Source organism: Glycine max, chromosome 7, assembly GCF_000004515.6.
Source record: "Glycine max cultivar Williams 82 chromosome 7, Glycine_max_v4.0, whole genome shotgun sequence".
In the NCBI taxonomy this organism is placed as follows: Eukaryota; Viridiplantae; Streptophyta; class Magnoliopsida; order Fabales; family Fabaceae; genus Glycine; species Glycine max.
The window spans coordinates 4,467,859-4,477,849 of NC_038243.2; the positions used below are offsets into that span (position 1 = coordinate 4,467,859).

At 29.6% G+C, this 9,991-nt stretch overlaps 1 long non-coding RNA gene across 1 annotated transcript; it reads right to left on the reverse strand.

Moving 5' to 3' along the window:
• Positions 1 to 8,271: 8,271 nt before the first annotated feature.
• On the reverse strand, positions 8,272 to 9,985 carry LOC106799420 (uncharacterized). The gene is made up of 2 exons (XR_001389117.2): positions 8,802 to 9,985; positions 8,272 to 8,660 (listed from the first exon to the last, which is right to left on the reverse strand). It is a non-coding gene; the product is annotated as an uncharacterized lncRNA (long non-coding RNA).
• Positions 9,986 to 9,991: the final 6 nt, after the last annotated feature.

The window sequence follows — 9,991 nt, forward strand, 5'->3', positions numbered from 1 at the left end:
TTATGCCTCATGGGCCCAAATCTCTTCTGCTAGATTAATTTTGAGTTCCATTTCATTTTCAACGTTGGGCTGCAATACTGTTATCAATTCCATTCCCAGGGGCAAGAAAAATAATTAGAAAAACATTTTCACACAATACGTAATCATTTTGAAAGTATATTAAGAATTTGAATAAGTTTAAGAAATCAGATTATATACTATTTGAGAAGCTAACTTTTCTAATTTATTTAACAATTGAAATTATTTTTAAATTTTACTTTTCTGTAAAAGATTAGTCACTTGTTTTTCCATTAAAAATTTTCATTTCTCACAAAACAGAATTTTTATTCGATACTAATATAAAAATTTACAAATTATCAACCAAGTGAAAATTACTTAAAATATGATTTTTAAAATTATTATAATAAATAAATAAAATAGTTATGTTAGTTGATGATTAAGTGACAATATTTTTTCTTATACTTCTAGTATATTTCAATTAAATTAAAAATAATAATTTTTGTAAGGAAAAATAAAAAAGAATTCAGTTGTGCCCAATTGTTACAAAATACTCATTACCGAGAAGCTTCTTGAATATAAAGTATCTATTGATATCTTCTTCTTCTTTTTTTAAAATATCTATCGATATCTTAATTCTTGTGACTAGTTTAATTTGTATCATTTTAATTTCCTTCCAAATATAATTTTGATTTATGATCATCCTACTTGTCTACAGATGGACTGCGTTTAATTAGATAGTAGATTAATTAATCAAGCAATCAAATTATCAAGCTTGTACAATATATGTGGACTCCACTTTTAGTTGTCTAAAATAATAAATCTTAGCTTTCGTTAAAAAAAATTTCACCAAGTTCTTAGCGTGTTTAGATTTTCATTAGAAATATATAATGTTAGTAACGATTTCATGAGATTGATTAACAATCTTAGCCACTATTTCGGTTCAATGCTATTATTCCATCCACATTATTATCACTATTGTTGCTATTAATTATGTCACTACTAGTACTATAATGTCATTCTCATTATTATTACCATTATATCATCATCATTAATATTATTATTGTCATCACTATTTTATTTTCATTATCATCACCACCACTCTCATAACTACAACTTTGATTCTCATCACTTTTACCGTCATCATCGCTATTACGACCTACCACCATTATTTCATAACTAGGTAAGATACATAAAATAATTGACTTATTTTATCTATTTTTAATTTACAAAACTTATTAAAAACTAAAAACAAAAAAAAATTAAAACTGAAAACGAAAAACACCCCGGAACGTGACCCAAATTATTTTTTTTCACTTATATTTTTTTAGGAATGTTAGTGACTCTCTATTTGATACTTTCTTTTTAAACTCTTTTCATGATTTAGTTAAATTTATTAAAAGTCATCAACTTTTTGTAGGTCATGCTTATCATTTAATAATTATTTTTCTTGATTTAAAATTTATTAAAAGTCACCAACTTTTTGTAGGTCATGCTTATCTTTTTTGTTTTCATTGAATCTTATTTTTATTCCTTGAATTTTCATACATTACAATTTACTTTTGAATTTTATAAAAAAAAACGTGTCTAGTAGTTTAATTTCCATCTAGTAAGAAAAATTTTACACCAGGTTTTTAATGATGAAATTTGTACATCTAGTACGAACGTTAATGGTGTATAATTAAAATCCGTTGTGCACGTGTGTAGTAGTTTTCCATCTACATCTTTTTATTACTTCAATTTCACTTCTATTCCAAGCAAATTCAAATATTCAGACGTTAACGTTTCATCTAATCTTTAATAATCCGTAATAGGAGCCATATGCTTGAATGATTTATGAGATGCACAAATAGGAACATTATATAGCAATTATGGCTGAACCTTTATTTTTCTCAAGGTTCTTTATTTGATATTATCCAATTACTTCCCGCAGAAGAAATTCACACTTGTATTTAAGGTATTGTTTGGGTGGTTCTACATTCTATGTTTTTTCTCTATAGCTGTTGCAGTTTTTTCATTACATTCTATGTTAAGGATCAGTGAGGTGGACACAGTGAGTGTATAATTATAGTTGCTTTGGTTCTCAGTGGGTTATTTTTCATTTATATGAGCCTTCATCATAAATGATCTGTAACTTTTTGCTGGGGAAGGTTTTTGTATTGTGGTGTGGCTTGACTTTGTATATATATATATATATGTGATTTTTCTTTGCTGACCAAAAAAGAAACTTCACACAGAAGAAAGATATTTTTCATTTTTTTATATGAAAAACTTCTATCATTCAATCAACAACAGGCAACAGCCTTACATCATTACATAAAATGGAAACCAGTTGGGGAGGAGTTTCTTCAATCCAGTATATTTCCTTCAAAACCAAAGCTAATTGTGCTAAAGTGTGACAATAATCGATTTGAACTTAAAGAGCTTGTTCAAATTATCTATCACTAGACCGGTTGTAATCTTCAGCTAGTCCACAATTAATGAAAAATAAATTATATATAGTGACTGTTTTACCCTCGCAGAAAACAACATATTCCCATTAAATTCATCTTCACCAGAGAGGGTGGAGAGGGATACGGGGAAAACAAGATAAAAAAAGAAATCAGTTTTTATTCTTTCCCTTTCCATATTACATTTGCTAATACAAATTGGAAAAAAATAAATTACAAATGCACGCAAGAAACTTCATAATTATCATCGTTCCCAATCTTAGCTCATGTATGGATTGACAATAGTTAACTATATATCACTTGGCCATATCCACAAAGAAGAAACATACATATGTGTGTGTATGTTGTGAATGTGTGTGAGTGAGAGATATTGTTAATGTGAAGGCCTAAAACAGCTTATGACATGGTGTTGGTGTTGGTGTTCGGAGCACTTCTCCTTATCAATGAGGCCTTGAACGTACCTAAAGTCTTTCACATGGCAAGGGATAATTATGGTTCCTTGTTGATCAAAACCATACTCTTCCTCTGCCTCCTTGAGTAGCTGAGAAAACAAAGGGTGGTTGAGGTACATAATAGGCATCACAATTATTTGTTGCTCTTCACCTTGCCCTACCTTGATTGGCAAAAACCCTTTTGGTATATCTTTGGCTAACACTTTCTTTCTATGATGATGGTGGGGGTAGGGACGATTTGTGACCGGAACTTCTAATTCCAAGTTGTAGTTTTCTTCACTCTCCAACATCAGAAGACAAAAAGTTTGTGCTGGATTCCTACCTAAGTGTATTCGTGAAAAACTATGATTGTTTATGGGGTTTTATATTTGCAAGCAGTGCATAGAAATCAACTCAAAATGTTGCAATGTGAGAAAAATGGGTCATTATTGGCGTATATGGCGGCAAAAAACGCATCATTCATAGAAGGGAATCAGGTGAGGTGGAACACTCCATTGCCAAATTGATTAAGTCGGTTATTTAATGATAAATATGAATGACTCGGACTTTGAGCTCCTATTTTCTTTACAAGTGGGGGAGGGACTGCCGTCATGGATTGTGGCCTAGCTACAAAAGTCTTCTACTTTTAAATTTCATAATGATACATGGTGTTCATTTTTTCTTAAAGTTAAAATCAGTATTCCGTAAATTACATATAGAGTAAATAATTTATATAGAATTTTATCCCAACTCATTTTATATAATAACTATTTTAATTTTTATAATATTTATTTAAAAGAATTTAGAATTAAAATGTGAGAATTATCTTTTACATATTGATCTAAACATAAAATTTATAGGATTAAATTGGAAGTTTCTGTTTTTTTTTTTAATTTCAAAAACCAACTCTAGATGAAAATTTTTCTCACTTATATACAATTTTTTTGTTTATATAATTTAGTCAATGTCAAAATTTTAACAAAAATTATCAATAATTGTGATTAGTTGATAGTGTAAAATATTTACACTAACAATACATAAAAAAGTTGAACTTTAATTTTAATTATAAAGACAAAAAAAAATAATTAACAAAATATGATGTCACTTTTAATATAAAAAAATATATTTACCAACTTATATTTAAGTTAAGTAATTTTGAGCTTAAAGTGGAACATACTAAGTACTCTCTTTAATTTCACCACTAGTGGGGGCTGACACTCCCACCTCCCTCCTCACGTTAAGTTACCTCTAATGTTTGATGATCGTTTTGGTTAGATAGTCAGAAAATTTTCAAGAGGGAGGTGCAACTTAGTCTCCAAGGGCATACCTATAAATAGATAGGTATTTGGGCCTATGTTATGTTAGATCCTATACTTATTGTACTATGTTGAAAATTGTTGTTGACTTGAGTATTAATGTTCTTTATGGGCCTTCCCCATCGTAAACCAGCCAAAATTAAAAAAATGACTGACCTCTAAGTAGTGGCTAAACCACCCTCTCATAGACTGCAAAAAAACACTTGTTGGATCAGGAATTCAGGATCACAAAACCCATTTAATTTAATATACCAATACTTATATATACCATGTTTCTTAATTCTTACATCCTAAGTCCACTTGATTATTTGAGCTCTAAATCAATGACAAGATTCGAGTGTTGTAGTTCATAAACAAAAAAAAGTAATTTAGTGCGCCATGAAAATATAACAAGCGTAATAGTTCATCAATAAAAATGGCGTACGTGTAATTATAACTGTTGCACACATTGTGTTTTCATTAAAAACAAAAACCATCTAAGATCCTTAAATCAACCCATAATACTAAAGTCCAATTATATACGTATTATTTATCCAATTAAGCACAAGTAATATTTATTTCTTTGCATATGAGACTGATTCAAGTGTTACAAAAAAATGTCATCATCGTAAGTAACTCTACTCAGACTAGAAGATGTGATGACCTCTATGTGCATCGAACATACTCGATGCAAAATGGAGAAGGTAATAGTAGTATTTGATTATATAAAAAAAGGTAAATATATAAATGTACTGAGCAACGATAGAGGTTCGATTAACGTGTTTTGATATTTGCAAGGATTTACATTTCATCGCAGTTGTCTTTTGTTTTTAATATTCTGGAATGTTATTGTTATAGATAAGCACAATTAGAAAAGTGTTAACAACACACCTTGTAAAACAATTCTTTATATAAATTTTTTAATTGGTTAAAATATATTAAAAATTACATATACTTTAGTTAAAAAAATATCATCTTTTTTATTTGTTTCTTTTCTTAATTTCCCTTATTTATTATGTTTTACAAAGGTCTTTGAATTGGATTTTAATTAAAAAAATTGCGTTCCTCATTTGGTTATTTCCCCAATTTTCTCTATTGGTGGTTTATGATTATCATTGTTATGTTTTGTAAAAGATCTTTGGATAAGATTTTAATTTTTGTGATGTTTTATGATCATGTTCCATAAAAGATTTTCAATGGGATTTTAATTTATTACTGTTGTATTTTTAATTAATATTTTATTTATCAATTTTTCATAGTTAATTAAGTTGCGGATAATAGATACATGTATGAACATTTAGATATCTAATGAGAAATGGCACAAATATTACCGTTACTATCCACGCAGGTCTAGGTTTGGTGTGGATATGAGATTAGATATATACTATAGTATCTTATTAAGACCCATTCATTTTCATCCCTACTCTCAAAATTAAATATTCATTTTCATCCCTATTCTCAAAATTAAATTTTGTTGATTGTTTATCCCATTCAATCTATCATTTTATTTTTTATTTTTCAATTGAATTTTAATATTTTTATCTCTAAATTGTTAAATATAAATTTATATTACTGTATAAATTATTCATCATAAATCTAAAATATAATTTATATGTTTAAAAATAATAAAATATTTTTTTTAACAATTTATAGTATAATATAATTTATATATATTAACAGTATTTATTTATCTATTTATCTTGTTCATTTCACAAGCTAAATATTAGTTTAAAAAATTACAAATGATAAAAATAATCACAATAACTTAGATATTTATATACATCCCTTTATATAGAGAGAACAACTACTATAAATATGTTTATCCTATGCAAAAATGAAAATTATTAATCTTAACTGTTAGATTAAAATAAAAAATTTTGATTTTAATACTTAAGAATTCAAATTAAAACCTTATAATTAACAAATCTTTAAAAGGTTCACTTTCCCAAAGTCAAATCTTTAGAAGATTTCAATTATCACATCTTAAAGTATCTTGTCACTCATTAACTCATTATTATTTTTGTAATTTTCGATACCACCATCTTCATGACCATTGTTACCATTGCTATTGTTATGATCATTGTCATTCCACTATCACCATCACCTTAATTATAGTTGTCATTTCCATTGTTGACACCTAATTAAAAGTTAAAAAGATAAAAAATAATTATTTAAATTAAGTTTTAATTGAATACAAATACAAACACAATAACCAAAATAATCTTATAGATACTGAGTTTGATTTTCCTTTAAGGTCTCAAGTTTGAGCCTTTTAGATAGAAAAAATATAATTGAGGGGATAAATCATTCTAAAAGTAATTATTTTTTGATGAAGATTAATCATTACTAAAATTAATGAATATTTTGTACCAATCTTATGCGTAAAAAAAAAAAATCAAATGTAGTTATTTGGATTTTATACACCACACATTAATTTACTGTGGCTGTTTGTATTTGGGCACTTGGTTATTTTAGGCCCCTACCTATTGGGTTATGGAGCATCGGCGTGGGTTTGGGGTGAATTTGCTTTAGCCCACGGTCATTTTGTTGTGGAAGAATTTGGGATTAACTCTTTTATATATATTGTAACCTCTTGTGCTTTTATATTTACTCAACTTACTCTATTCTTTTTTTTTTCACTGGAACTTACACTATTATTAATATTTTATTTTATCTTTTTTTTATAAAAAAAACCAATCAATCGATATTATTAAAAAAATGAAAGAACCAATGATAAGAAATTTTGATTTGATCTTTTCATATTCATTGACTTAATTGAGTTATGAACACTTGAAACCTATGAAAGTGGAATCTATCTGTCTTCGATTCCTAGAAGGAAAAAAACCTATGAAAGTTAATTAGTGCTTTTCTTATCTTTAAACAATTTTGTTTTGGTTTGCAAACCAAATTTGTCCACATGTGATATATAATTTCATTTCACACCATAATTACCTACTGTGAAAGAAAAAAAAATACTGTTGTTTGTCAGCAAAGAGCTGATCCCGGATCTCTGATAATGGATTGCCCTGCTTAATTGGGTCCCTTCTTAGTAATTCCAGGACACCATGGTAGTAGTGTTATAGAAAAAACATTTTATTTTTCTTTTCTTTTTGGTATTTAAACCTAACGGGCCAGGCCTTACTTAGCAACATACAAAATGCAGTTTTCTCATGAGTCATTAGATGAGAATTGGATATTTTTACACTTTAACCACAATTCTCCATTAATTAATTAGTACTACCAATCTACCATTAAGGAATTAAAAAAGAGAAACAGTTTTTATACTCATTCAATCGCATATAATTAACTATACTTTTACAATAATCAGCATAAAATTCATACTAATAATGATTTTTTTATCAGTTGAGAGTATAATTTTTGTACAATATTAACCTTGTATAGCTATTAAACTTGTTAAAAAATGGTTGTTAACACATAGAGCTAGCAATAGCACATGTTTGTTTCCTACTTAGACGGATGAATGGGTCCCATAGGAAGAAAAAGGAACATCCAAAGTCGCCTCTGGATCCCACTAGAATGTGTCAAAGGGGTCTAATTCTGCTATACCCTACCTGTGGGCAATCACTTCATTAGATGGTACACCTAATTAATCTATGTATGTATATATATGCATGGAAAGACTACGAGAGGTCCTCAACAATTCCTATCCAAATAGTAGTACAAAGACTCCAAAAAGTTTTTTGGGGTTACTTAGTTTTATTCGCTCTCCAATTATTCGTGGAAAAGTTATCTGTGACCATAAAAGCTGTATGGGAATTCAACAAGCATGACCCAGCAGTTTCTCTTTCTCCCTCTGAAGCATTTCATGCATCGGGAAAACACAAGGCAAACCCCCCCAAGGGCTTCAACTTTATACTACTTTACAAAAGGTCAAAAAGTTCCAATTTCCCAAAAGCAATTCTTTATAAGACAGCATTCACATATTCATAAAGTATAATTACTACAATCAATCCCTTTAATCACAAAAACCATCACATTAATTAAGATCAAGTTGAATTTCACAACTTTTTATGCCTGAGAATTCTGCACACACAAAAAGCAAGCAAAGGTACAGAGTGAGATCATGCATAGTCAAAATGAAAGCTTTTACCCCGAGAAATTTGATAAAAAAAAAGGACAATGTATTACAAGCATAGTATGGTCTTTTGTATTTTATGACAATTCACGAGGTCATAATTTGTATTTTGTTACAAGCATAGTTTTTTTTATGACCATATTATAGTAAGATAGTTTGGAATGGATACATGGGTTGCGTTGAAAATAATAAAGTGAATTTGGGTGCAAGTAATATGAATACGTGAACAAGAATGGTGATAAAGAAAAGTAGTGCTGTATGAGCATTGAGCGCTGTGATATCGATCATGTCATTCGTGTTCCCCAATGCCCCTAGCTATGTGCAGACCCTTTTTGTCTTCTATTCTGAATCAAACTTAATATGAAGCTGTAGTCTCTTCCACATCCCCGTGCTAATGAAGAAAACAAGGCAACAAAAAAATGTTAAATAAAAAGACTCCAACAAAATTCGTTTGTTAATTAATTAATCATTGAGTCCCATCATTGCAAATTATTAAGCATATAATAATAACAAAAACAAACTAAAAGCTTACTACACTGCAGTGAGGCCGGTTGGGACAATGCCCAGTTGCTCAAACATTCACCACCTGCATTAAAATCTTTGCTTCCTAACGAAGCATTCACATTCTTTTGCTGCTTCTATGATTAGTGAGAGGGCTAAAACGCACAATTGTAATGTTTCCTGAACTCATGATCAAGATTCATTATCCTTAACGAAAAAAATAATTACCTTATCCTTGAAGAACTGTAGCTATCGATGATAGAGTTTTTTTGTTTCTTCTCTGCCCATAAATTAATTAACATCGAAACTTAAACAGTAGAAAAAGAAGCACCTTGTACATTGTTTGTTTGATTGTGCAGGAAATTAGGGTTTCAGTTATCAAATGTGGGATATCAAAGCCAGGGAAACATTAAAGCTGTCCATTGAAAAACTTACACTGTTCAGCAGCACCCACAAGAAAAACTGATTCTATTCTGTATCATCACTGCTCAGATCTACCCATTTTAGTAACAAATTGAACTGAAAACGAATGACAAAGCAAACAGAAAAAAGTATAGATCTGTGTGACATTACTAAATCCAGCCATAGAAGGAAGCTAAATGCTACCCATAATAACAAGAACAGATTCAAGGATCATCAATTTATGTAACAAATCACATTAAAGACCTTGATTGGTTTCTTATAATAAAGGGGAATTAATTAAGAAACAAGTTTTTGACCACTTGAAGCACAAAAATCCAATAAAGAGAGGGCAGAGGGCGGAGTCTACAAGGCTCTTGACACTACATATGTTCATTCTGGTTACAGATGGCACATTTAATCAAATTAAGACTCGATTTGACCACAACACGGTTTGACAATGGTGAAATGACTAATGAAAATAGTTAATAATAATAAAAGTAAAAGGGGTGTGATCCACTCTCTTCTTCTTCATATAAGACTCAAGGACCAACTTAACATAATAAAAGTAAATCATAGAGATTAGAGACATAACATAGGCCACGAAACCCTAAATAGAGAGAGAAACTAGGTAGAGAGAGAAAGGTCGAATGAAAGAAAAGAGGGGGGAGGCGGAGGGGAAGGGGCTTGAAAAAGAGGAGAATGTTTAGCTGAGTTTCAAAGGTGGCCAGATCTGAGAAAACATGGCAGAAACAGACAGATCGGATACTGGAAAACATAATTGGGAGAAGATCTGGCTAATGATGAAGGAAGAAAAAGGTA